Source organism: Thalassophryne amazonica, chromosome 11 (genome assembly GCF_902500255.1).
Source record: "Thalassophryne amazonica chromosome 11, fThaAma1.1, whole genome shotgun sequence".
Taxonomy (NCBI): Eukaryota; Metazoa; Chordata; class Actinopteri; order Batrachoidiformes; family Batrachoididae; genus Thalassophryne; species Thalassophryne amazonica.
Genome location: NC_047113.1, coordinates 103,059,933 through 103,086,054, shown reverse-complemented (window position 1 = coordinate 103,086,054; position 26,122 = coordinate 103,059,933). Strand labels below are relative to the sequence as shown.

The 26,122-nt window shown below is 39.9% G+C and overlaps 1 long non-coding RNA gene across 1 annotated transcript in view; it reads right to left on the bottom strand.

Annotated features, from left to right (window-relative positions):
* Positions 1-5,973, bottom strand: part of LOC117519795 — a 22,629-nt gene extending 16,656 nt beyond the window's left edge. The window contains exon 1 of the long non-coding RNA XR_004563428.1: positions 5,899-5,973. This is a non-coding gene — a long non-coding RNA (uncharacterized LOC117519795). The remainder of the gene's footprint in view (positions 1-5,898) is intronic.
* Positions 5,974-26,122: the final 20,149 nt, after the last annotated feature.

Below are 26,122 nucleotides of genomic sequence, written 5' to 3'. Positions count from 1 at the left end.
TTCTGACTTAGTGCTTAGCTCAGATAAGATCATTATAGTGGGCGATTTTAACATCCACACAGATGCTGAGAATGACAGCCTCAACACTGCATTTAATCTATTATTAGACTCTATTGGCTTTGCTCAAAAAGTAAATGAGTCCACCCACCACTTTAATCATATCTTAGATCTTGTTCTGACTTATGGTATGGAAATAGAAGACTTAACAGTATTCCCTGAAAACTCCCTTCTGTCTGATTATTTCTTAATAACATTTACATTTACTCTGATGGACTACCGAGCAGTAGGGAATAAGTTTCATTACACTAGAAGTCTTTCAGAAAGCGCTGTAACTAGGTTTAAGGATATGATTCCTTCTTTATGTTCTCTAATGCCATATAACAACACAGTGCAGAGTAGCTACCTAAACTCTGTAAGGGAGATAGAGTATCTCGTCAATAGTTTTACATCCTCATTGAAGACAACTTTGGATGCTGTAGCTCCTCTGAAAAAGAGAGCTTTAAATCAGAAGTGTCTGACTCCGTGGTATAACTCACAAACTCGTAGCTTAAAGCAGATAACCCGTAAGTTGGAGAGGAAATGGCGTCTCACTAATTTAGATCTTCACTTAGCCTGGAAAAAGAGTCTGTTGCTCTATAAAAAAGCCCTCCGTAAAGCTAGGACATCTTTCTACTCATCACTAATTGAAGAAAATAAGAACAACCCCAGGTTTCTTTTCAGCACTGTAGCCAGGCTGACAAAGAGTCAGAGCTCTATTGAGCTGAGTATTCCATTAACTTTAACTAGTAATGACTTCATGACTTTCTTTGCTAACAAAATTTTAACTATTAGAGAAAAAATTACTCATAACCATCCCAAAGACGTATCGTTATCTTTGGCTGCTTTCAGTGATGCCGGTATTTGGTTAGACTCTTTCTCTCCGATTGTTCTGTCTGAGTTATTTTCATTAGTTACTTCATCCAAACCATCAACATGTTTATTAGACCCCATTCCTACCAGGCTGCTCAAGGAAGCCCTACCATTATTTAATGCTTCGATCTTAAATATGATCAATCTATCTTTGTTAGTTGGCTATGTACCACAGGCTTTTAAGGTGGCAGTAATTAAACCATTACTTAAAAGCCATCACTTGACCCAGCTATCTTAGCTAATTATAGGCCAATCTCCAACCTTCCTTTTCTCTCAAAAATTCTTGAAAGGGTAGTTGTAAAACAGCTAACTGATCATCTGCAGAGGAATGGTCTATTTGAAGAGTTTCAGTCAGGTTTTAGAATTCATCATAGTACAGAAACAGCATTAGTGAAGGTTACAAATGATCTTCTTATGGCCTTGGACAGTGGACTCATCTCTGTGCTTGTTCTGTTAGACCTCAGTGCTGCTTTTGATACTGTTGACCATAAAATTTTATTACAGAGATTAGAGCATGCCATAGGTATTAAAGGCACTGCGCTGCGGTGGTTTGAATCATATTTGTCTAATAGATTACAATTTGTTCATGTAAATGGGGAATCTTCTTCACAGACTAAAGTTAATTATGGAGTTCCACAAGGTTCTGTGCTAGGACCAATTTTATTCACTTTATATATGCTTCCCTTAGGCAGTATTATTAGACGGTATTGCTTAAATTTTCATTGTTACGCAGATGATACCCAGCTTTATCTATCCATGAAGCCAGAGGACACACACCAATTAGCTAAACTGCAGGATTGTCTTACAGACATAAAGACATGGATGACCTCTAATTTCCTGCTTTTAAACTCAGATAAAACTGAAGTTATTGTACTTGGCCCCACAAATCTTAGAAACATGGTGTCTAACCAGATCCTTACTCTGGATGGCATTACCCTGACCTCTAGTAATACTGTGAGAAATCTTGGAGTCATTTTTGATCAGGATATGTCATTCAAAGCGCATATTAAACAAATATGTAGGACTGCTTTTTTGCATTTACGCAATATCTCTAAAATCAGAAAGGTCTTGTCTCAGAGTGATGCTGAAAAACTAATTCATGCATTTATTTCCTCTAGGCTGGACTATTGTAATTCATTATTATCAGGTTGTCCTAAAAGTTCCCTAAAAAGCCTTCAGTTAATTCAAAATGCTGCAGCTAGAGTACTGACGGGGACTAGAAGGAGAGAGCATATCTCACCTATATTGGCCTCTCTTCATTGGCTTCCTGTTAATTCTAGAATAGAATTTAAAATTCTTCTTCTTACTTATAAGGTTTTGAATAATCAGGTCCCATCTTATCTTAGGGACCTCGTAGTACCATATCACCCCAATAGAGCGCTTCGCTCTCAGACTGCAGGCTTACTTGTAGTTCCTAGGGTTTGTAAGAGTAGAATGGGAGGCAGAGCCTTCAGCTTTCAGGCTCCTCTCCTGTGGAACCAGCTCCCAATTCAGATCAGGGAGACAGACACCCTCTCTACTTTTAAGATTAGGCTTAAAACTTTCCTTTTTGCTAAAGCTTATAGTTAGGGATGGATCAGGTGACCCTGAACCATCCCTTAGTTATGCTGCTATAGACGTAGACTGCTGGGGGGTTCCCATGATGCACTGAGTGTTTCTTTCTCTTTTTGCTCTGTATGCACCACTCTGCATTTAATCATTAGTGATCGATCTCTGCTCCCCTCCACAGCATGTCTTTTTCCTGGTTCTCTCCCTCAGCCCCAACCAGTCCCGGCAGAAGACTGCCCCTCCCTGAGCCTGGTTCTGCTGGAGGTTTCTTCCTGTTAAAAGGGAGTTTTTCCTTCCCACTGTAGCCAAGTGCTTGCTCACAGGGGGTCGTTTTGACCGTTGGGGTTTTTACGTAATTATTGTATGGCCTTGCCTTACAATATGAAGTGCCTTGGGGCAACTGTTTGTTGTGATTTGGCGCTATATAAATAAAATTGAATTGAATTGAAAATTATCCTACATCATTACTATTATTCTACAGTGTTACTGTCCTGTTATCCTACATTGTTACTATTATTCTACAGTGTTACTGTACCACTATTCCACAGTGTTGCTGTGCTGTTATCCTACATTGTTACTATTATTCCACAGTGTTGCTGTGCTGTTATCCTACATTGTTGCTGTTATTCTACAGTGTTACTGTGCTGTTTAGGGCTGAAATGATTAGTCGAGTAACTTGAATAATTCGATTACAAAAAAATGATCAACACAAATTCTGTGGCTCGAGGCTTTGTTTAACGTTGTAGTACACATGCCAGGCCTGTGTGTGGCACTGTAACACCCCCAGAAAAAAAAAAAAAACAGAAGCAGACTGGAGCATGTGCATAGGCCGTGTAGGCGCTTAATAAATGGTAAATGGACCGCATTTATATAGCACTTCCATCTGTATCAGACGCTCAAAGCGCTTTACAATTATGCCTCACATTCACCCCGATGTTAGGGTGCTGCCATACAAGGCGTTCACTACACACCGGGAGCAATAGGGGATTAAAGGCCTTGCCCAAGGGCCCTTAGTGATTTTCCGGTCAGGCGTGGATTTGAACCCATGATCTTCTGGACTCAAGCCCAGCACCTTAACCAGTAGTGACTGGCTGCTGTCTCACTCTGCCTGGTGCGAGCGGCTCAGAACTCCGCTCACACTGGGTGAGGTGAGTCACAGCTCCGTCCTCGGCCACATGGATATATATATATATATATATATATATATATATATATATATATATATATATATATATCTTGTGAGTATATGTATAGACATGTATAGATATGGTAAATTTATTGCATAGGATAAATTGCACAGATGTGCATGTAATAATTAAGGCACAAAAGGTGGTGGTAGATATAGTTAATGCAAATTCAGCATCTTGTTTTGGTGTTAAAAACATTTTGAGGTATTTTACTGTCTGACTGCACACCCTAAAAAAATGAACTGCTGTCTCAATAAGAAAAAGTGATGTAACAATTTCCATAATTTTTTTTTAAAGTTATTTTTACTTAAGTTATTTCAACTTAACTAGAGAAGCATGAACCCTTTGGAGTCTTGGCTATTTTTTTAGTGTTTTGACTACTTTTGGTTTTACATTCATAATTCAGCCATTCTCATTTGGTATTGGGTACCACATTTACATGGACAATTTTTATACGAGTCCCAAGCTGTTCATGGACCTGGCCAAGATTAAGTTTGAAGCATGTGGCACATATATGGAGAACAGGAGAGGATGCCCCAGAGGGAAGGCAGATACTCTAAAAAATGTGCACGATGATCTATAACATGGATAAGAGAGGGGCCTTCGGTGTAAAGTGGATGTACACATGAGAGGTGTCTGTGTGCTCCACCATCCATCATGTGTTTTTGGGTGACACAGTGCAAAGAAGGGTGAAGAATGGATGCTGGACTGTGAAAGACATTCCCTACCCTACCCTAGTCATGTCTATAATAAAAACATGGGTGGAGTTGACTTGTCTGAACAGCTCATCCAATACTACTCCACACATAGAAAAACTGCTCACTGGTACAGGACTGTGGCCCCTTCCTTGACATTGCAACCACAAATTCGTTCATCTTGCACAGTGAAATCAGCAGTGTCAAGCAAGTGCAGCCCATGACATTTAGAGATTTCATGGTGGAACTGGTGTGTCAACTGTCTGGCACAGACAAAACAGGTGTCCCCTAGACCAGGAGCCAGAACTACGTTCCTGTGCCCATTGTGACAGGCACAGATCCAAGCCAAAATACCACCAAAGGCAGACTGAGGTGCCAACGCTGCCTTCAGGTGGACAACAAGAGGAGTGACACACCATGGAAATGTCAGGCCTGAGTGGCACAAATAATAATTCTGTTGCATCTTTTTTTGACATCTGATTGTTTTGTAAATAGTTTAGCATTAGGATTTCCTACATTACATTTGTACATTTTTTGAAATTTACAATTTATATTTACATTCTAAATCTTATTTTGACATCTGATTGTTTTGTAAATAGGTTAGCATTAAAATTTCCTGCACTGTATTTATACATATGTTTTTTGAAATTTACAATTTATATTTACATTCTAAATCTTATTTTGACATCTGATTGTTTTGTAAATAGGTTAGCATTAAAATTTCCTGCACTGTATTTATACATATGTTTTTTGAAATTTACAATTTATATTTACATTTGAAATCTTATTTTGACATCTGATTGTTTTGTTAATAGGTTAGCATTAACATTTTCTGTACTGTATTTGTACATATGTTTTGAAATTTACAATTTATATTTACATTCTAAATCTTACTGTGACATCTGACTGTTTTTTAAGTAATTGTACAAAAAATAAATGCCTGAAGCATTTCCTGCATTTATGTAAATAGTTGTATATACTGTTTTTGCTACATTTGTACATATGTTTTTGAAATTTACAATTTATGTTTACATTTTAAGTTTTAAAAATGGTCATTAAAGAAGTTTGTGGTTTTCACAGTCAAAAAAACAAACTTTTTTCTACTCTGATTTTATGTTTTTTGTGTGAGTTTAGGTTCACTGTGGTAATACAGTATGTCAAAATGAAAGAAAAAACTAAAGTCACACAGGTGAGGTTGTGCTGAAAAAACGACACCAAATAAGGCAAAATAAACACTTTTTAAATGTAAATTATAAAGGTAAAACTAAAATTAGTCAAAAACACTCAGTTATAGCCTGGACTCCAGAGGGTTAAGTTTTAAAAGTAATTTATTATTCGGTCGAATGACCGTTCATAAGAGAACAATTTGTCTCCTCCACACCAACAGTGCAGCTTCATTTTTTGCCCCATATTCATTTCATCTAGGCAGATAGAAAAAAATGGTAGATGTAAACTTTCTGTTGGTTCTGATACTCTTTGACATAACTGATTCTTCCAGCTTGTCCTAGCAAAACTTTGTTGTACTTTGGTACCTGCTCAGAACCAAGTTTGGGAGTGACAACCAATTCTTTGTCTGTGGAAACATAAAGAACTGCTTCAAAATTTGACACTGGCTCTAAACCAGCACCAAAACTGGGAAACCTCAGATATGAGGAGAAAGAAGTTCTTCAGCTGGGTAACTGGGCAAGCAAGTGCATTTGAAATGGTTGTACTTTGTGTTGTTTGCGTTCATGATGAGTGACTCTTTGCTGTTGATGTACAGTATTTAGAACAAAAAACAGTCACCTTAATTGTGTTTAGTCAAGTGCCAGTATGTGATTTTGGAGCTTCGGCTCCAGGAAGTGACTAAGCTTCTAATTATTGTGCACAGAGCTCGCTGAGAGCTGCAATCACAATCTGACACTTTGAAATAGGGCAAGGCATTGATGCATCTGTGTGTGGAGACAGAACAGAGATCACAAATTACTATGTATTAGCATCTCTACATTTCAAGGCCTGACAAACAGAAGACGTCACAACAGACAGACAATCCCTCTTCCCTCTTCTCTATTACAACGATAATTAACAGAAAATAAGCAATCCGACGAAAGTATTCCAGTGGCACACACTTCCTCCTGTGCATCTCTCAGCATATGTTTAAATATGTCTTTCATTTGACAGAAACTTTGATTTACTTTCCTATGTACGTATGAGTCCTTGAATAATCATTTCTGTATGAGAGAAAAGATGCTTATTCAGTTACACAAACCTGACACTGAAATGATGTTCATACTGCTGCTGCCAGCTTCTAAAGTTAGATTTAGCACAGCAGTGAGAGTAAACACACATTTCATTTTTTACAGAGGTGGCTCGAATCCTTTGACTTTAGTGTTGGCAGTTTGCCTTTCCGTTGATTATAAGGTAACTGTTCTCTGAGTACCCACTCAGACACATTCAGATGGGCTGTGTGATCCCTTTAATTCTTAGTACTGCTTTTTTAACTGACACACGTTTGTCTTCTCAGAAAAAAAAAACCTTATCAAAGAAAGGGTTCTGAGAATGTCACAGACACAGACTGACCTTTGAGTTTGGGAAACCGGCATGGGCATACCCCTATTAGCAACAAACAGGTCTTGCTTATAAACAATGGCTATCAGGTCAAGGAGAATGAAATAAGCTTGACATAATAATTTGAAGAAGACAAGGAAGAAGTACAGTATATCCAAGTGATAAGCATCAGTGGACCAATATGAAGACAGGAAAAGTTGCAGTTCCTTGAAGGGCCACTTGAGGTTATTTCCAAAAATGAGCCGGTTGCCATGGAAGACCTTGTTTAATCCCTTAAGCCCTAGAGCCTATTTCACCAAAATCACATACCCATACATTATGATTTATTCCTCAGCTTGTACAAGGTCAAAAATGCAAACATTTGGATCAGCTAAAAGACAGGTCCTAGGGGATGGTGTGGATGCAAAAAAATTGAAAGTAAATAATACTTGGTAGGAGTAAATGAGGTTTTTTTTCCCCTAAAAAAATGAATTCCGATTTATGTCTTTATTTGCTTGGCGTCTCAGCTGTGGTTAGTTGATATGTGATTGAAGTGGATACTTTTGTAGAGGAGACTTCACTTGACATTTGATGTATAATAAGTGTATGTTGGTGGTTAGTTATGAGTGTTCAAATGTTCCAAAACAGGGCAAGTCCCCAAATTTGAGGACTCTAGGGTTTAAGAGGTTAAATGTATACTTATCAAATCAAATCAATTTTATTTATATAGTGCCAAATCACAACAAACAGTTGCCCCAAGGCGCTTTATATTGTAAGGCAAAAGCCATACAATAATTACAGAAAAACCCAACGGTGAAACGACCCCCTATGAGCAAGCACTTGGCAACAGTGGGAAGGAAAAACTCCCTTTTAACAGGAAGGAACCTCCAGCAGAACCAGGCTCAGGGAGGGGCAGTCTTCTGCTGGGACTGAGGGAGAGAATCAGGAAAAAGACATGCTGTGGAAGAGAGCAGAGATCAATCACCAATGATTAAAAGCAGAGTGGTGCATACAGAGCAAAAAGAGGTGAATAAAAAGAAACACTGGGTGCATCATGGGAAACCCCCAGCAGTCTAAGTCTATAGCAGCATAACTAAGGGATGGTTCAGGGTCACCTGATCTAGCCCTAACTATAAGCTTTTTCAAAAAGGAAAGTTTTAAGCTTAATCTTAAAAGTAGAGAGGGTGTCTGTCTCCCTGATCTGAATTGGGAGCTGGTTCCACAGGAGAGGAGCCTGAAAGCTGAAGGCTCTGCCTCCCATTCTACTCTTACAAACCCTAGGAACTACAAGTAAGCCTGCAGTCTGAGAGCAAAGCGCTCTATTGGGGTGATATGGTACTATGAGGTCCCTAAGATAAGATGGGACCTGATTATTCAAAACCTTATAAGTAAGAAGAAGAATTTTAAAATCTATTCTGGAATTAACAGGGAGCCATTGAAGATATGCTCTTTCCTTCTAGTCCCCGTCAGCACTCTAGCTGCAGCATTTTGAATTAACTGAAGGCTTTTCAGGGAACTTTTAGGACAACCTGATAATAATGAATTACAATAGTCCAGCCTAGAGGAAATAAATGCATGAATTAGTTTTTCAGCATCACTCTGAGACAAGACCTTTCTAATTTTAGAGATATTGCGTAACTGCAAAAAAGCAGTCCTACATATTTGCTTAATATGCGCATTGAAGGACATATCCTGATCAAAAATTACTCCAAGATTTCTCACAGTATTAGTGGAGGTCAGGGTAATGCCATCCAGAGTAAGGATCTGGTTAGACACCATGTTTCTAAGATTTGTGGGGCCAAGTACAATAACTTCAGTTTTATCTGAATTTAAAAGCAGGAAATTAGAGGCTTATGGACAAGAAAAAAAAAAGTTTACAACCTGGCAGAAAAAAAATGTTTTGGTCTCTACAGGTTTCCCCCTCCATATCAATTATGGGGTATTTTTTTCTAACTTGTTAGTTTGAAATTTTCAGCCATAAAGTTTAGCACAAATAGGAGTGTGGCCACTTTGACTGACAGCTCGTGCATTGTTGCTGAGCTGAGAGTTCAGTCTCTGGAAGTTGGTCACTCAGAGGCCACTGGCTGCAGCTGCTAGATGTTTGAAGGACCCATCTGACCTTTGTGAGGATTTTATGACAAATATATGTAACTAGCATGTTACCTGTGGGGATCCATGGACTGTAGATTGGGTAGTGTTTACAAAATAGGTAGCTGACATTTTTCAAAGGTGGTAATAAATTATGTAACGTTTCTGTAATGAGATGATATGGCATGTGAGTCCAGAATGTTTTTAGAAGAAGAACTCAACCATTTTGTTTCCTATTAATTATGTAATTTTTAATGTTAATGTACTGTCTTAATGTATTTACAAATTATTTAGGTCCTTGGCATCGTATACACACAATTATTATCATCATCATCATTGTTATTATTATTATCAGTTTTATTTTTTTATTGTTACTTCTATTTTGTCATTTGATTTTTAAATGGACCACAATGCAAATAAGTGTTTTCACTTTCTTGTGTCATCCATGTAGTTTTAATATATGTACAATTATATTATGTACTTACATTGAACTTACTAAATAAAATCACACATGCATGCACACACTCACACTTTTAATATCAAGATCATTTACTGCTCCCTCGTGGTCACTGCCAATGCAGACTACAATGGCATCCAAAACATCTGCAGTTGGCAGGACTGTGACCAGAACCTGAAGTGTTATGTTTCGGACGCGGTCGGAGCACCGACCCAGTGTTTGAAAGGACCCAGCATAAAATAAGCAGAGCACGGTTCAAAGGATAACAGACTTTAATAAACATAACAGTGAGTGACGTGCTAAACAACTAAAAAGTCCGCGGTCTGGTGAGGTGGAAACACGGCGCGCTCTCAACAGCGCCAACGGTCTGGAGCCACAGCAGTTCGGACCCACGGACCCCGCCGACACCCCGCAGGTGGCCGCGACAAACCAAGTCTGTGAAGAAAGAAAACATGGAGGTGAGTCCAACTCCACACAGAGAGACACAACTCAAAAGTGCACGCAATCAGCAAACACTTCCTGGCTTAAATCTATACATCAGCTTCTCACCCTGCAGGCACGGAACAACTCAGTTCAAATCTCCACTGCAGCAGAAGCTGATTAGACAATTAGCATAACGTGACAGCTCAATAACACAAGGTGTGAGGGACACCAAATCCACTGTCATTACTTCATAAAAGTCACCAAAACCAAATTACCTCAGGAAGTGTGCTGAAGAGCGTGAAACCTCACCCAGTCCTCCTTCACAGACTGTGGCGTCAAACCTGGAGCGGTCTCTGCGTCCATGATGGTGAGATTGTTCTCCTGACGTCGATCTCACACGTCTGCTCACAAGGTCGAGTCTCTGGCAATCACACACTGTGCATTCAAGGTTTAAATGTAGCAATCTCTGATCAAGACAAAATACACCACAGCTGTGAGTCCTGATGACCTGCACGTGAAAACAAGCCTCAGGTGTTCAGGGTGAGGTCCTGATGGTCAGCCACTCAGTCCTGAATGCATACCACCTGGTGGGAGAAACAGAAAACAAAAACCAAGCCAGCCAAACACCCCAGCCCACAACACTGAAGTCTGATGTGTAGAGTGTGAACAGCAAGGGAGACAGGACTGTCCCCTGTGGTGGCCCCATACTGCTCCTGATGATGTCAGATGTAATATCCCAAAGCCTAAAGTCCAAAGGCCTGTGAGCCAACTACCTCACAGGCCTCTGTGTGTGGACTGTGAGGTAGTTGGTAATCTAAGCAACCAGTGGACCACCTTCATGTCACATAGCTTATCGCTGAGCAGGTCAGGCCGGATGGTGTTGAATGGACTGGAGAAGTCAAAGAACATGACTCTCACAGTGTTGCCTGCCTCCTCCAGGTGAGAATATGGTCTGTGCAGCATGAAGGTGATGTCATTCTTCACTACCCTGTTGGGCTGGTACGCAAACTACAATTCATTGACTGTGTGGAGGTGCCTCAGGATGAGCCTCTCCATTGACTCCATGTGATGTTAGGGCCACAGGTCTGTAGTCATTAAGCATGTTTGGATTCTTCTTCTTCAGACCTGAGGGTTTCCACCGCTCAGGGACAACCATTTGGCTCAGGCTCATCCCACACAGCTGGATAGCACATCCCTTCAGCACTCTAGGGCTGAGGCTGTCAGGACCCACACCCTTTCCCGGTCACAGGTGACTAAATTCTCTTCTCACATCCTCAGTAATGAGGTGTCAAGGAGAGTGAGGGCGTATGAGAGGGAGGGGAGTCAATAAAGGCTCTACCCCAATTTCAATGAAGTTGGGACGTTGTATGAAATGTAAATAAAAACAGAATACCATGACTTGCAAATCCTCTTCAACCTATATTCCATTGACTACACCACATTGACAAGATATTTAATGTTCAAATTGATAGACATTTTTGTTTTTGTGCAAATATTTGCTCATTTTGAAATGGATGCCTGGCAACACATTTCGAAAAAGGTGGGACAGTGGCAACAAAACACTGGCAAAGTTGAATGCTCTAAGAAAACCTGTTTGGAACATTCCACAGGTGAAAAGGTTAATTGGAAACAGGTGAGTGTCATGATTGGGTATAAAAGGCGCATCCCCAAAAAGCTCAGCCATTCACAAGCAAAGATGGGGCGAGGATCACCACTTTGTGAACAAATGCATGATAAAATAGTCTGGAGAACTTTCTACACGTAAATGGCAAGGCCGAAAACCAACACTGAATGCCCATGACCTTTGATCCCTCAGGTGGTACTGCATTAAAAAACCGACATCATTGTGTGAAGGATCTTACTGCATGAGCTCAGGAACACTTCAGAAAACCATTGTCAGTTAGCACAGTTTGTCGCTACATCTAAAAAAATTGATTGATTGATTGATTGATCTACAAGTGCAAGTTAAATCTCTACCATGCAAAGTGAAAGCCATACATCAACAACATCCAGAAACACTGCCAAAGCATTGTATGGCTGTTTAATAAAAAGTAATCAAAAACATACCCTTGTATACTAAATTATATATCCGGATGAGGCCATTTCTCATATAAATATGAGATGACATCATAACAGCGGAAGCTCATTGAGGATACACGGGAACTTTCTGTATATTCTGTATGTTATCAAGGCTACTGATTGGAGAGCATACACACATTTTCAGCTTTTTATGATTTATTTCCCAACCTTTTTGGCCATTTTGACTGGACTAGTATCAATTTCAATTCAATTTTATTTATAAAGCGCCAAATCACAACAACAGTTGCCCCAAGGTGCTCTATATTGCAAGGCAAAAGCCATACAATAATTACAGAAAAACCCCAACGATCAAAACGACCCCCTATGAGCAAGCACTTGGCGACAGTGGGAAGGAAAAACTCCCTTTTAACAGGAAGAAACCTCCACCAGAACCAGGCTCAGGGAGGGGCAGTCTTCTGCTGGGACTGGTTGGGGCTGAGAGAGAGAATCAGGAAAAAGACATGTTGTGGAAGAGAGCAGAGATCAATCACTAATGATTAAATGCAGAGTGGTGCTACAGAGCAAAAAGAGAAAGAAACACTCAGTGCATCATGGGAACCCCCCAGCAGTCTAAGTCTATAGCAGCATAACTAAGGGATGGTTCAGGGTCACCTGATCCAGCCCTAACTATAAGCTTTAGCAAAAAGGAAAGTTTTAAGCCTAATCTTAAAAGTAGAGAGGGTGTCTGTCTCCCTGATCTGAATTGGGAGCTGGTTCCACAGGAGAGGAGCCTGAAAGCTGAAGGCTCTGCCTGACTAGAGGTCAGGGTAATGCCATCCAGAGTAAGGATCTGGTTAGACACCATGTTTCTAAGATTTGTGGGGCCAAGTACAATAACTTCAGTTTTATCTGAGTTTAAAAGCAGGAAATTAGAGGTCATCCATGTCTTTATGTCTGTAAGACAATCCTGCAGTTTAGCTAATTGGTGTGTGTCCTCTGGCTTCATGGATAGATAAAGCTGGGTATCATCTGTGTAACAATAACAATTTAAGCAATGCTGTCTAATAATACTGCCATGAAGCCAGAGGACACACCAATTAGCTAAACTGCAGGATTGTCTTACAGACATAAGGACATGGATGACCTCTAATTTCCTGCTTTTAAACTCAGATAAAACTGAAGTTATTGTACTTGGCCCCACAAATCTTAGAAACATGGTGTCTAACCAGATCCTTACTCTGGATGGCATTACCCTGACCTCTAGTAATACTGTGAGAAATCTTGGAGTCATTTTTGATCAGGATATGTCATTCAAAGCGCATATTAAACAAATATGTAAGACTGCTTTTTTGCATTTACGCAATATCTCTAAAATTAGAAAGGTCTTGTCTCAGAGTGATGCTGAAAAACTAATTCATGCATTTATTTCCTCTAGGCTGGACTATTGTAATTCATTATTATCAGGTTGTCCTAAAAGTTCCCTGAAAAGCCTTCAGTTAATTCAAAATGCTGCAGCTAGAGTACTGATGGGGACTAGAAGGAGAGAGCATATCTCACCCATATTGGCCTCTCTTCATTGGCTTGAGTGTTTCTTTCTCTTTTTGCTCTGTATGCACCACTCTGCATTTAATCATTAGTGACTGATCTCTGCTCCCCTCCACAGCATGTCTTTTTCCTGGTTCTCTCCCTCAGCCCCAACCAGTCCCAGCAGAAGACTGCCCCTCCCTGAGCCTGGTTCTGCTGGAGGTTTCTTCCTGTTAAAAGGGAGTTTTTCCTTCCCACTGTCGCCAAGTGCTTGCTCACAGGGGGTCGTTTTGACCATTGGGGTTTTTACGTAATTATTGTATGGCCTTGCCTTACAATATAAAGCGCCTTGCGGCAACTGTTTGTTGTGATTTGGCGCTAGATAAATAAAATTGATTGATTGATTGATTGATTTGAACAACCTCAACTGATGCAGACGTGATAGTCTTGTCTGAGACTTGGCTAAAAAGTCGGTGACAGATTCTGATATAAACATAATTGGCTATAATGTAGTCAGGGCTGACCAGCCACGCAGGTGCAGAGGTGTAGCCATGTATGATCAAATTAAATACATAAAATACATAAATAAGAATTTTGAATTTCTAGCTCTTGCTCTGGGTATCTCAAATTCTCCACATATCACTGTAGTTGGTTGCTAAAGAGCACTGTCTGCTGATTGTTGTGCTCTCCCTTCTTTAATGGAACATTTGTCCTTAAATTATAAGGAAGTTGTCATATTAGGGTATCTCAATTTGAATTGGTTGCAGCCCATCTCTGATGAAGTCAAGTCCCTCTGTGACTCTTTTAACCTCTTTCAATAAGTTAATGCACCCAGAAGACCAAATCTTAAATTTCCAGAAAGATCGACATTGATTCTCATAACTCCATAACATTCAGTCACGGATTGTCCAAACTATACCATTTTAGAATCTTTATGATCAGGCAAATAATAATACAATAACATGCTTTTGGAGGGCGGTATGCATTTTCAGAGGCCCGACATTCATGACCAGTCGCCCAAAATGTCAGATATTCGCCCGAGTTAGACGAATATCTGTCATTTTGGGTGACTGGCTGTGAACGGAGAGACTCAGAAAATACACACCGCATGACAACAGCATGTTATTTGCATTATTATCACTTTTTACTGAGATACACAACACGTAATGCATACATAAAAAGATGGCTCACTTTAACTTTTGTCATGTCGGCTGGCGCGCGCTGCTCTCCAAATTCGCCAGTGCGTCCTCATCAAGCTGGCTGCTCATGCATGCTGGTGTTGTACTGTCCATGAGAAAATTATCTGGAATATCCATATTGGGACCAACACACACTTCTCGCCTTTTTAGTTTTTTCTCCTCTGCGGACAGTTCTTGGGCTGCGCGCTATGACGTCATAACGTCATACCGCTATGACGTCATGACGTCATACCGCTATGACGATACCGGCCTAGCAATGCCTCGATAAATTGATAATGTGGTGTATTTTTCTATGTGATTGGAGCAACTTTTAATATTGACCCCTGTGTAATTCATATTCATATGAACTCTACCTAGCTGTCTATTGAAAATTCAATTGGCCAATCAGTTTTTTTTTTTTTTTTTTAAAGAGTTCATGTCTATGGATTATTTGTGCTGAATTTGATGCTTGTATCACCATTTGCAGGATTCCACTCTAAATATTTTCTTATCTGCTACATTATATATGCAAGATGCTGCTCCTCAGTGTTTCTCAATTGCCCTCAAAAGTATTGGAACACTTGGTAATTTTTTATTCTTGATTTACTTTATTTGTAGTTCTTGTATTTAAAATGGCATAAACAAATTAAAATGTGTGAAATTCCAAGTGTTCCAATACTTTTGGAGGGCACAGTATCCTAATCTTATGATGAGTGCAAAATTAGTGTGGTATTATTGTTTTGTTTAAGAATGTTTAATTTTCACTGTTGCTGCACTTTGTGTCAAATCATAGTCATGTCGTATATATCAAATTATATGAAAATTCAGTAAGGTATATCTTCTGTTATACATTCCAAATCTAAGGTGGGACTCTACTAGTGTTTCCTAAGGTACACCTAAATATCTTTAAAGAAAGAAAGAAAAAAAAAGAGAGTAGAGCCACTTTGGTGCCTGGTCTTGAGAAGCAGGGATGGTAGGTTGAAAAGCTTTTTATCCCATGGGAACTCTCCCTACCCACCTAAGCGACTCAAGAATATGGACAGCATGTATATAAGTGACATTTACATGACAATTTATATGACAATATTGAGATATGATAATTTGGCCATATTGTACAGTCCTACTGTCAACTAGCAGAAAACTTTGAACATTAATTTAGACGCTGAAAGGTTTTAGTCATGCTCATGCTCCCAAGAACCATTTTGCTGAAAAAAGTCTGAAGAACCTAAGTTCAAGAGTGTCCAAAGTTCAAGAGTCTTTAATAAGCTCTCAGCTGAAATATTTATTTGCTGAATCAGGTGTTTTAATTTTTGTGCATTCAGGATTTAGGAAGCAACAACAACATATTTGAAATTCCTGAATGATGTTCTGGAATCGTTGGATGAAAAACAATGTTGTGCTGCCCTCATTATTGATCTTTCGAAAGCCTTTGACACTGTGGATCATGCAGTGTTAAAACAGAAATTGCATTGTATTGGTCTGTCAAATCACACTGTTGGGTGGTTTGATCATTATCTAACGTGAAGGACACAATGTGTAAAGGTCCAGGATGAAAAATCTACATTTCAAACTGTCTCTTCTCTTCTGGTGTACCGCAGGGTTTGGTTCTTGGCACTCTGCTTTTTATTATTTGTATAAATGATTTGGATAAGGTGGTCTCAAATGCAAATCTGCACATGTATGCAGATGACACTGTTATATGTGTAGCTTTGTGTGCCCACAGCAGAACTGGCTGTACACCAACTTCAAAGTTCTTCTAATTGCCTACAAAATGCTTTTTATCATTTAAAATTGGTTTTGAATTTGAAAAAAGACAAAATAGATAATTTTCTCCAAAAGCAAAGCAACTTTCGATCATTTGTCTCCCATTACGTCACTTGATGGGCGTCAAATTGAGCTGGTAACAGAATATAAATATCTTGGCATTTTAAGGGACAATGGTTTATCTTTTAAGGTCCATATACAAAATTTGACTCAGACATTGAAATTAAAACTTGGATTTTATGTTTGTATTAAATCATGTTTATCTTTTGAAGCCCACAAGAAACTTGTCACTGCAACTTTTATATCTGTTCTTGATTATGGTGATTTTATTTCTATGAATGCCTCCACTGAATCTTTGCATGCTTTGGACACTGTTTTTCATGGGGTATTGTGTTTTATTACATACATGAGGTCATTGACTCACCATTGTGTCCTGTACGCCCAGTTGGGGGTGGCCATCTCTGGCATTTCACAGACTAAAGCATGGCTACCTTCTGATTTATAAATGTATTCTTGGAGCTGCTCCTCCATATCTGCAAAGACTCATTATACTACAGCCTGCGTCCCCAGGACATTCTGTTGCTCTCTGTGCCAGAGTACGCACAGAGATAGAAAAAAAAATGTCTTTAAGTTTGCAGCGCCGCACTCTTGGAATGAACTCCAAAATGAGTTTAGACTGAAAGAGCTAGTGCCACTTAACACTTTTAAATCACTCCTGATGGATTTTGAAACCAAGTTTCTGACCTGCAGATGTTTTACCTGATTGTATTATCTTGTTTAAGTGTCTGTTTTTATGTAAATGTAACTGTGTATGTAACGCTGCCCTGCCTCTTGGCCAGGACACTCTTGAAACGAGATTTTTAATCTTAATTAGTTTTATCCTGTTAAATAATGGTTAAATGAAATTCAACCATCTGTATTAGAGGAGAAACTGATGTGGATTAGGGCTGTTCCTGAATCCTTCCTCTCCACACATTCCAAGTCAAAGAGAAAAGGGCCATCAGTGTTTTGAAGAGCATGTGCCCAGGCTGTCCTGCATCAGAGCCATCAGTGCGTCGACATCCCAGCAGAGCAGTGCACTCGGGAGTCAAGTTAATCAGTGTGCTCATTGAAGATGAGCTCCCTGTGAAGCGTATAGATTTTTGGTAATCTGTACACTTCACAGGGAGTGTGCAGATAATAATAATGCAAATCCATTCATGTTATGTTTTTAAATATGTGTCTGTCACATATGTGTGTTTTGTGGGTTTTGAAACGAATGAGGCAACATGTCTGTTTGTAACTTGGCATCATTACAAACTGTGAACTTATGAATTCAAGGAAATAAAGAATGTATGTGTGGATGATGTTGCATGCTGTGAAACTAGCAATGCATTCCATTTGCATATTTTGTGTTAATAGCTCAGAAAACTCATTGTTTCACTGCTCAAAAAACTCAATGTTTCTCCAAGGTCAACACTTCAATGCATACAGATCCAGTTGTGATGGCTGAGTCCAGTAAGCACTTGAAAGACTGGATCTTAGTGTTGGACAATCCAGGACAATCACAAACACAGACAGACCCCAGACTTTGGACATCAACAGTGACAGAGCTTATTCAGACAGAATTGTGTGTGTCTGCAGCTTTACAAATCTGAATTTTCTGTACTCGGATTAACTCGTGCATTTACATAAAGTTTTACAGAAATAGTGACTCTGTGACTGACAGCCAATGTTGCCAGATGTACGATAATTATTGTATTTCTACGATAGTTTTGCCCTCTGTACGATGTATGATCAGTAATGGGAAAAATCCAAAATGTACGATAATTTCAGTTGGTTGTCCAAACACGCATCTCTGACACCCAAGAATCATTTCGCAGGCCTTGCACTCAGACGGCATTAAAGACACATGCTGCTAGCTTTGGCCGACCCGGGACAAAGTCATTTGAAAGCCCACCCCCTCTCCATACAAAGTAATGAGTTCCCAATTCTTAGCCCTGCCCCTCCCTCCCTGGGCCCGAGACAACCGACCTGTAATGTAGACTGTTTTGGCTGCACATGCGCAGCCCACCCCCGTCACCATCACTACACAACCGACTTGTGCACAGTTCAGAGTGTGTGAGGAATGCTGGTGGGTGTCATGACTTTCAACCTACGAACACTATGCTGCGGTTCATTACTGCATCCAATCTCTACCGTGACAGGAAGATTCCCCAACCAACAACATCTGCACAAGTGGCCATGGCATCAGATGACGACAGCGACCTCGAGGTTGAATTCGACTCTTTCTTGTCTGGTAATTAACACATGTTTGTGTCTCTTCACAGAAAAAAAAAATCTTTCTAGTCTGGTAGTGCATTTGCTTGTGTATTTGCGTTCTTTTTGTGCCATAGTTTCCCCATTACTATAGGGATATTGTGAATTACTGTTTAGAAATGTGACATAAAATTCTTTGGAAATTAAAAAAAATATAGCTACGTTGTATGCGTTTTGTTTGTGCACGATAATTTCTCCCAAAATACGATAATTTTGAGGTTTTGGTACGATAGTTGCATATTTCCTATCTGGCAACACTGCTGACAGCTGAGCTCAGAACCACAGTGCAGGAGCGACACAATTAGAGTCCAGCTTCAAAGACAGCACAGGCAATAAGCTTTGGTAACTACGGTGCATTGAAGCTCACCTGTTCTCCTTATCATATCATCGTCTCTCTCTCTCTCTCTCTCTCTGTCATTATCATAGACTTAATTTGATGTTAAAACAAAACACTTTTTAAACACAACTCTAATTAGACACACATAATTTGTTGCAAGACTGAACTGCCAGTGCAACAGCCTGCATGTCCAATTACTTTTTTTATTTTCACATTTTTCTTCTCTCTCACTTGTTCTCATTTTATTCTTGAGACCAGTTTCACCTTCCCGTGTCTCTCTATCACTGTCCTTTCTGTCTGATGTACAAGGGCAGGACTGGTTTGAGTGACAGCACAGATTTCTGTGATGTAAATGAAGAAAGAACATCAAAGAAATACACAGAAAAACAGAAAAATAAAATGAAAAGGAATGATATCTTGTGAGGGTAGTTACACAATCAGAATCAAGTCATTGGAGTGTAAAATTGTACTACAACACACTGTTTAACATTAACTGTTACTGCAACACTTAATGACTATAGACGTGCCACCGACAGAGCTTTGGACATTGGTTTTGACTTCACTTATTTAAAGAGGTAGACGTGTCTAAGGGCCCCTTCACACATAGTACGAATGTGGTCAAATTGCACATGAAGCAGGCATTGTATGCAAAATGTGTAAAATCGGAGCTGCCTCCAGTGGCTCGTACACCTGTTGCTACAACTATTTGTGCATACCAGCAGCTGAAAGACAGAGTGTGCGCTGTGAGAGCCCATCAAACCCTCTCGTGGCAGGTGTCGGCCAAATTCCAGGTGGCACACACGAACATCTAACACCACTGGTTTGGCACTTAGAAAATGTGTGGCCATTCGCAGTATCAACACGAAAACAGTCAGCAGAGGATCACTTTCACACTGGATGTGAAATTTGCCAAAGTGCCCCCACGAGTGTGGAGTTGCAAAAAGCAACACACGTGGTGCATGTGTCTCGCACGTGTGTGTATGTGTCACCCCCCACTCCCTCACATCTGGTGTGTTGGGGGAAGGGGGGGCACACTTGCATAAAATGCTTATATAGATAGATTAGACACCATGATTAGTGCACAGGTGTGCCTTAGACTGCCCACAATAAAAAGCCACTCTGAAAGGTGCAGTTTTGTTTTATGGGGGGGGGGGGGATACCAGTCAGTATCTGGTGTGACCAGCATTTGTCTCATGCAGTGCAACACATCTCCTTCGCATAGAGTTGATCAGGTTGTCAATTGTGGCCTGTGGAATGTTGGTCCACTCCTCTTCAATGGCTGTGCGAAGTTGCGACGACAAACTGGAGTCAGGTCGAGACCCCGATGAGGATGATGAGCATGCAGATGAGCTTCCCTGAGACGGTTTCTGACAGTTTGTGCAGAAATTCTTTGGTTATGCAAACCGATTGTTTCAGCAGCTGTCCGAGTGGCTGGTCTCAGACGATCTTGGAGGTGAACATGCTGGATGTGGAGGTCCTGGGCTGGTGTGGTTACACGTGGTCTGCGGTTGTGAGGCTGGTTGGATGTACTGCCAAATTCTATGAAACGCCTTTGGAGACGGCTTATGGTAGAGAAATGAACATTCAATACATGAGCAACAGCTCTGGTTGACATTCCTGCTGTCAGCATGCCAATTGCACGCTCCCTCAAATCTTGCGACATCTGTGGCATTGTGCTGTGTGATAAAACTGCACCTTTCAGAGTGGCCTTTTATTGTGGGCAGTCTAAGGCACACCTGTGCACTAATCATGGTGTCTAATCAGCATCTTGATATAACACACCTGTGAGGTGGGATGGATTATCTCAGCAAAGGAGAAGTGCTCACTATCACAGATTTAGACTGGTTTGTGAACAATATTTGAGGGAAATGGTGATATTGTGTATGTGGAAAAAGTTTTAGATCTTTGAGTTCATCTCATACAAAATGGGAGCAAAACCAAAAGTGTTGCGTTTATATTTTTATTGAGTATATATATATATATATACAGAACTGAACACATAGGGGCCGGCCAGACAGGTCTGAGCGCACACAGCACCGGGAGGAGCCTGTCAGCTGATCACAGCACACTGACAGTTGGATGATGGCTCAGTGCACACATTACAAACACAGAAACCACAGCCAGGACAGGAAAATAAATAATTACAACAATACCTATGTATACAATTACATAACAAATAACGAAAATGAATGATCACATAACACAGAGAATAACATGTTGTTCTGGGTGCTGAACAAACCGGGGGGCATGTCCACCCACAGCCACTACTGTTATGATCTCTGCTCCTGAACGTCCCAGCTGGAGAACATGTACTGAGTTTTGAAGGACATGAACTTATAAATTCCTCCGTGAGGCATGTGTCTCTGCCTGCTGTCTTCACATGGAAATACATAAACCATCTTTTCCCTTTGTGCTTGGCTACAAGGCCATACACAGCACACCTTGTCCATGTCCTTGTTGATTTCAGGCATTTTTTGCACCATTTACAGGCCAGAGATGGTACTGCAGTGGTAAAGTTTCTGGCTGGCAATCAGAGCTTTTGTAAATTGTAGGTTCGAATCCCATGGGTAGCATGTATTTTCTTCTTTTTTTCACAGCAGCTGCGCGATGTGGTTACACATGCTCCAGCTGCTCATACTTTGTTCCCATTATGACGCGTGCACAAAATCGTTGCAGTGGGATTATTCATGCCTGCCCGTCAGCTCAATGTTTTCGTGGTTCGCTCATACAACCTGTTCCGCCATGATTCGCCCTGATTTGTTCTTATTCGTACTATGTGTGAAGGGGCCCTAATCAGGGTTCACCATTACTTAGTGACTGCAGCACAGCCACCATGACACAGGAATAAGTCCTTTTTGACACTGTGACTTGCTGGAGCTGCAGTTGTGTTAATGTGAAGATAATCATCATATACAAATATCTAATGTTACAACTGCAGCTATTTAATAAAACTACAAATTGAACAGAAGCCTGATAGATTCAATGAACAAATGCTCACACAAAACATGATTCACTTGTAAACATATTGAACAATTTAGTTTTTGAGCCAACTACACCCTAATTAACTAAGCTAAAACAGGAGTGAATTAAAGTGATGAGTAACAGTTGCATGAAGAGAAGAAATACCATATCTCATATTCCATTAGTAGACGGCTCTTTGAGACACAGAACCATTGACTGCATCATTTAGACTGGATGACGTGATCCCTTCAATGTAATATTGATTGTATCTGATGTTACACTGCACCAGTGACTACTTCTTAAACATTACCAAAATGATTAAAGAGTCCTGACACCACCCATGAGGGTTCTGAAAGAATTCCAGGTTCCTGTGGATGTGAGCAGGGAAACTGGGAATGGTGCAACATTTACCTGTAGCATCCCCACTAATAGCTTCATGTTGAATTAGAGTAGAGAAGGATTGAAAAACAGGAAAATAGATCAAATCAAGGCCCAGGTTTCCCAGCTGGCATCTGGTAAACTGCAAATGAAATTATGCATGTTCATTTTCAGAAAATTCTCTTGTATGCTACTTCATCATGAGGCTGTATAACTTGGTGATGCAACAAACAAAAGTTGCTCCATGCCGAAATTCATCAACCACAACCACAGAAGCCAATAAACTCCATCAGCATTGTTTGGATATCTTGGTGGCTTCCCTCACTTGTCTCCTTCCAGCATGGTCACTCAATTTTAAAAATTTACTGTACAGTACACTGTCTGAACAATGTCGACTCCACACAGATTTACCATAGAGTGCCACACTGTTTGTATTTCTTCATAATTGATGTAAATAAAGTCCAAGGCATATTCAGTGACTTGGAAATGTTTGTGTATCCATCCCCTGACTTGTCTGCAGAAAACTGGCAATAAAACTGATATTGAATTGGTATTATGCCAAAGTGTTCCATTACTTTTGCAACCCATCATCTTGGCTTTATAGTTTTTATGAATATATGAAGTTGTAGAGATTTGCTTTCAGCTTGAGTTTAAGGAAGATCATTTTAGTTTTTGTTGTTGTTGTTGTTCTTTTAAATGGCATAAACAAACTAAAATGTGTGAAATACCAAGTGTCCCAATACTTTTGGAGGGTACTGTGCATATTGACAGCTGACTCTTTATCCACTGAGCTACCTGCTCAGCACCTACATGATTATTTTTGTATTAATAACACTGAATTCGTGTCAGTGTGAACCAATTTGGCCTTTCCCCTCTAAGTGCTCTCACTAATAAGCTATGTGTTTGTTCTCAGAACTGATCCTCATTGATTTTTTTAAACCAACATTTTTCTCTATAAACTCTAAAGACTACTGCGTGTGAAAATGGTTTGATATCATTAATCCAGACCGTCTGAGCACAGCAATCCAATATGTCATGTCTATATTCTGGACTGGAGTTAAATAGGTGAGATCATCCTACTCAGAGAACACATCCAAACTCCACAGTGAAATTATGAGATTGGCCAGCTCAACTTCTTTATAGGATTCTGTTGAGGGCTTTAAGTGTACTGAGCTGAAAGAATGCTTCAGAGCAACAAGCCCCCCAGTGGTGGGTGATTTACACAAGCGCTGTGAGGGGGATTGACCAACATTTGAGCAAAATGTGGTGAGAATCTTCTGGAAGGTGATTACAGGATCCTGTGGTTGTGTATGGAGAAACTGGGAATGGTGCAACAATTATGTGTTGCCTCCCTATTGACAGCTTTATGTTGATTCAAAGTAGTGAAGGATTGTTAAACAGGAAAATGCATCAAATCAAGGTTCAGGTTTTCCACCTTCACAGTTTGATTCAAGTTTAACATTTAAAAAGAAAAATCACCAAATCCTCAAAAATGTATATCAACTATATATGTATAGCAACACACGTTTAATATCATTACAAGTTGAAATTAATTTGTATCTTAATCACTGTGGTGAATGAGACCAGTGAGCATGAAAACTGCATGATATTAGGTCAGAATCCAACATCATCGTGTCACAAAAGGCTTTTATTCAGACAAATAGATGATTTGTTCACTTGAAGCTTTATTGTGATGATATGGCATTTAATGTTTCACACAAAATGCCATGTATACTGGACATCATAATATTGGCTGAAAGGCCAGAACACTGTAATGACACAAGATTGAGACATTAGAGATTTTATAAAACAAGGGATTCCTGTTATGTGCCGACGCGGGTTGAGGAGCGGACCTGCGTCTGACTGAACCCAGCGCTAAATAACCAGAAAGCGGTTCCAAAAACAAAACAATTTTATTTTCCCCTCTTGTGCAATACTCAGTGTACAACAAAAAATAGGGTTTGTCTCTCTGTGAAGGATAGAAGAGGTGAGGTAAGTCAACAGCTACAACTACAACCCCTGGCAAAAATGATGGAATCACCAGCCTCGGAGGATGTTCATTCAGTTGTTTAATTTTGTAGAAAAAAAGCAGATCACAGACATGACACAAAACTAAAGTCATTTCAAATGGCAACTTTCTGGCTTTAAGAAACACTATAAGAAATCAAGAAAAAAAGATTGTGGCAGTCAGTAACGGTTACTTTTTTAGACCAAGCAGAGGAAAAAAATATGGAATCACTCAATTCTGAGGAAAAAATTATGGAATCACCCTGTAAATTTTCATCCCCCAAATTAACACCTGCATCAAATCAGATCTGCTCATTGACATTGACCCTATGCCATGACATTGACCCTATGCCATGACATTGACCCTATGTGTCTTTTTGCAAGGAATGTTTTTGCAGTTTTTGCTCTATGGCAAGATGCATTATCATCTTGAAAAATGATTTCATCATCCCCAAACATCCTTTCAATTGTCCAAAATATCAACATAAACTTGTGCATTTATTGATGATGTAATGACAGCCATCTCCCCAGTGCCTTTACCTGACATGCAGCCCCATATCATCAATGACTGTGGAAATTTACATGTTCTCTTCAGGCAGTCATCTTTATAAATCTCATTAGAAAGGCACCAAACAAAAGTTCCAGCATCATCACCTTGCCCAATGCAGATTCGAGATTCATCACTGAATATGACTTTCATCCAGTCATCCACAGTCCACAGTTGCTTTTCCTTAGCCCATTGTAACCTTGTTTTTTTCTGTTTAGGTGTTAATGATGCCTTTCGTTTAGCTTTTCTGTATGTAAATCCCATTTCCTTTAGGCGGTTTCTTACAGTTCGGTCACAGACGTTGTCTCCAGTTTCCTCCCATTCGTTCCTCATTTGTTTTGTTGTACATTTTTCGATTTTTGAGACATATTGCTTTAAGTTTTCTGTCTTGACGCTTTGATGTCTTCCTTGGTCTACCAGTATGTTTGCCTTTAACAACCTTCCCATGTTGTTTGTATTTGGTCCAGAGTTTAGACACAGCTGACTGTGGACAACCAACATCTTTTGCAACATTGTGTGATGATTTACTCTCTTTTAAGAGTTTGATAATCCTCTCCTTTGTTTCAATTGACATCTCTCATGTTGGCGCCATGATTCATGTCAGTCCATTTGGTGCAACAGCTCTCCAAGGTGTGTTCACTCCTTTTTAGATGCAGACTAACGAGCAGATCTGATATGATGCAGGTGTTAGTTTTGGGGATGAAAATTTACAGGGTGATTCCATAATTCTTTCCTCAGAATTGAGTGATTCCATATTTTTTTCCTCTGCTTGGTCTAAAAAAGTAACCGTTACTGACTGCCACAATCTTTTTTTCTTGATTTCTTATAGTGTTTCTTAAAGCCAGAAAGTTGCCATTTGAAATGACTTTAGTTTTGTGTCATGTCTGTGATCTGCTTTTTTTCTACAAAATTAAACAACTGAATGAACATCCTCCGAGGCCGGTGATTCCATAATTTTTGCCAGGGGTTGTAATATCCTTCAAAGGCACACACTATCAGCAACACATTCAGGTCTGAATTTAAGCTTTATGTAAATGAGCAGCTTCTCACAACAGGTGGAGGATCATCAGTCCACACGCCACGGCCGTGAGAAGCGAGCTGCACAATTCTCATCAATGTTCAAATATACTGCGTAACAAAATACCAAATTACTATTAACACTTATTCAGACAATCAATCACCTCTGATGTGTGCTGACAGCATGTGTCCCTCACCCGTCCTCCTTCACAGGCACGATGTGTCAAACCCAGGCGCGGTCTTCAGCGTCTCACAAACG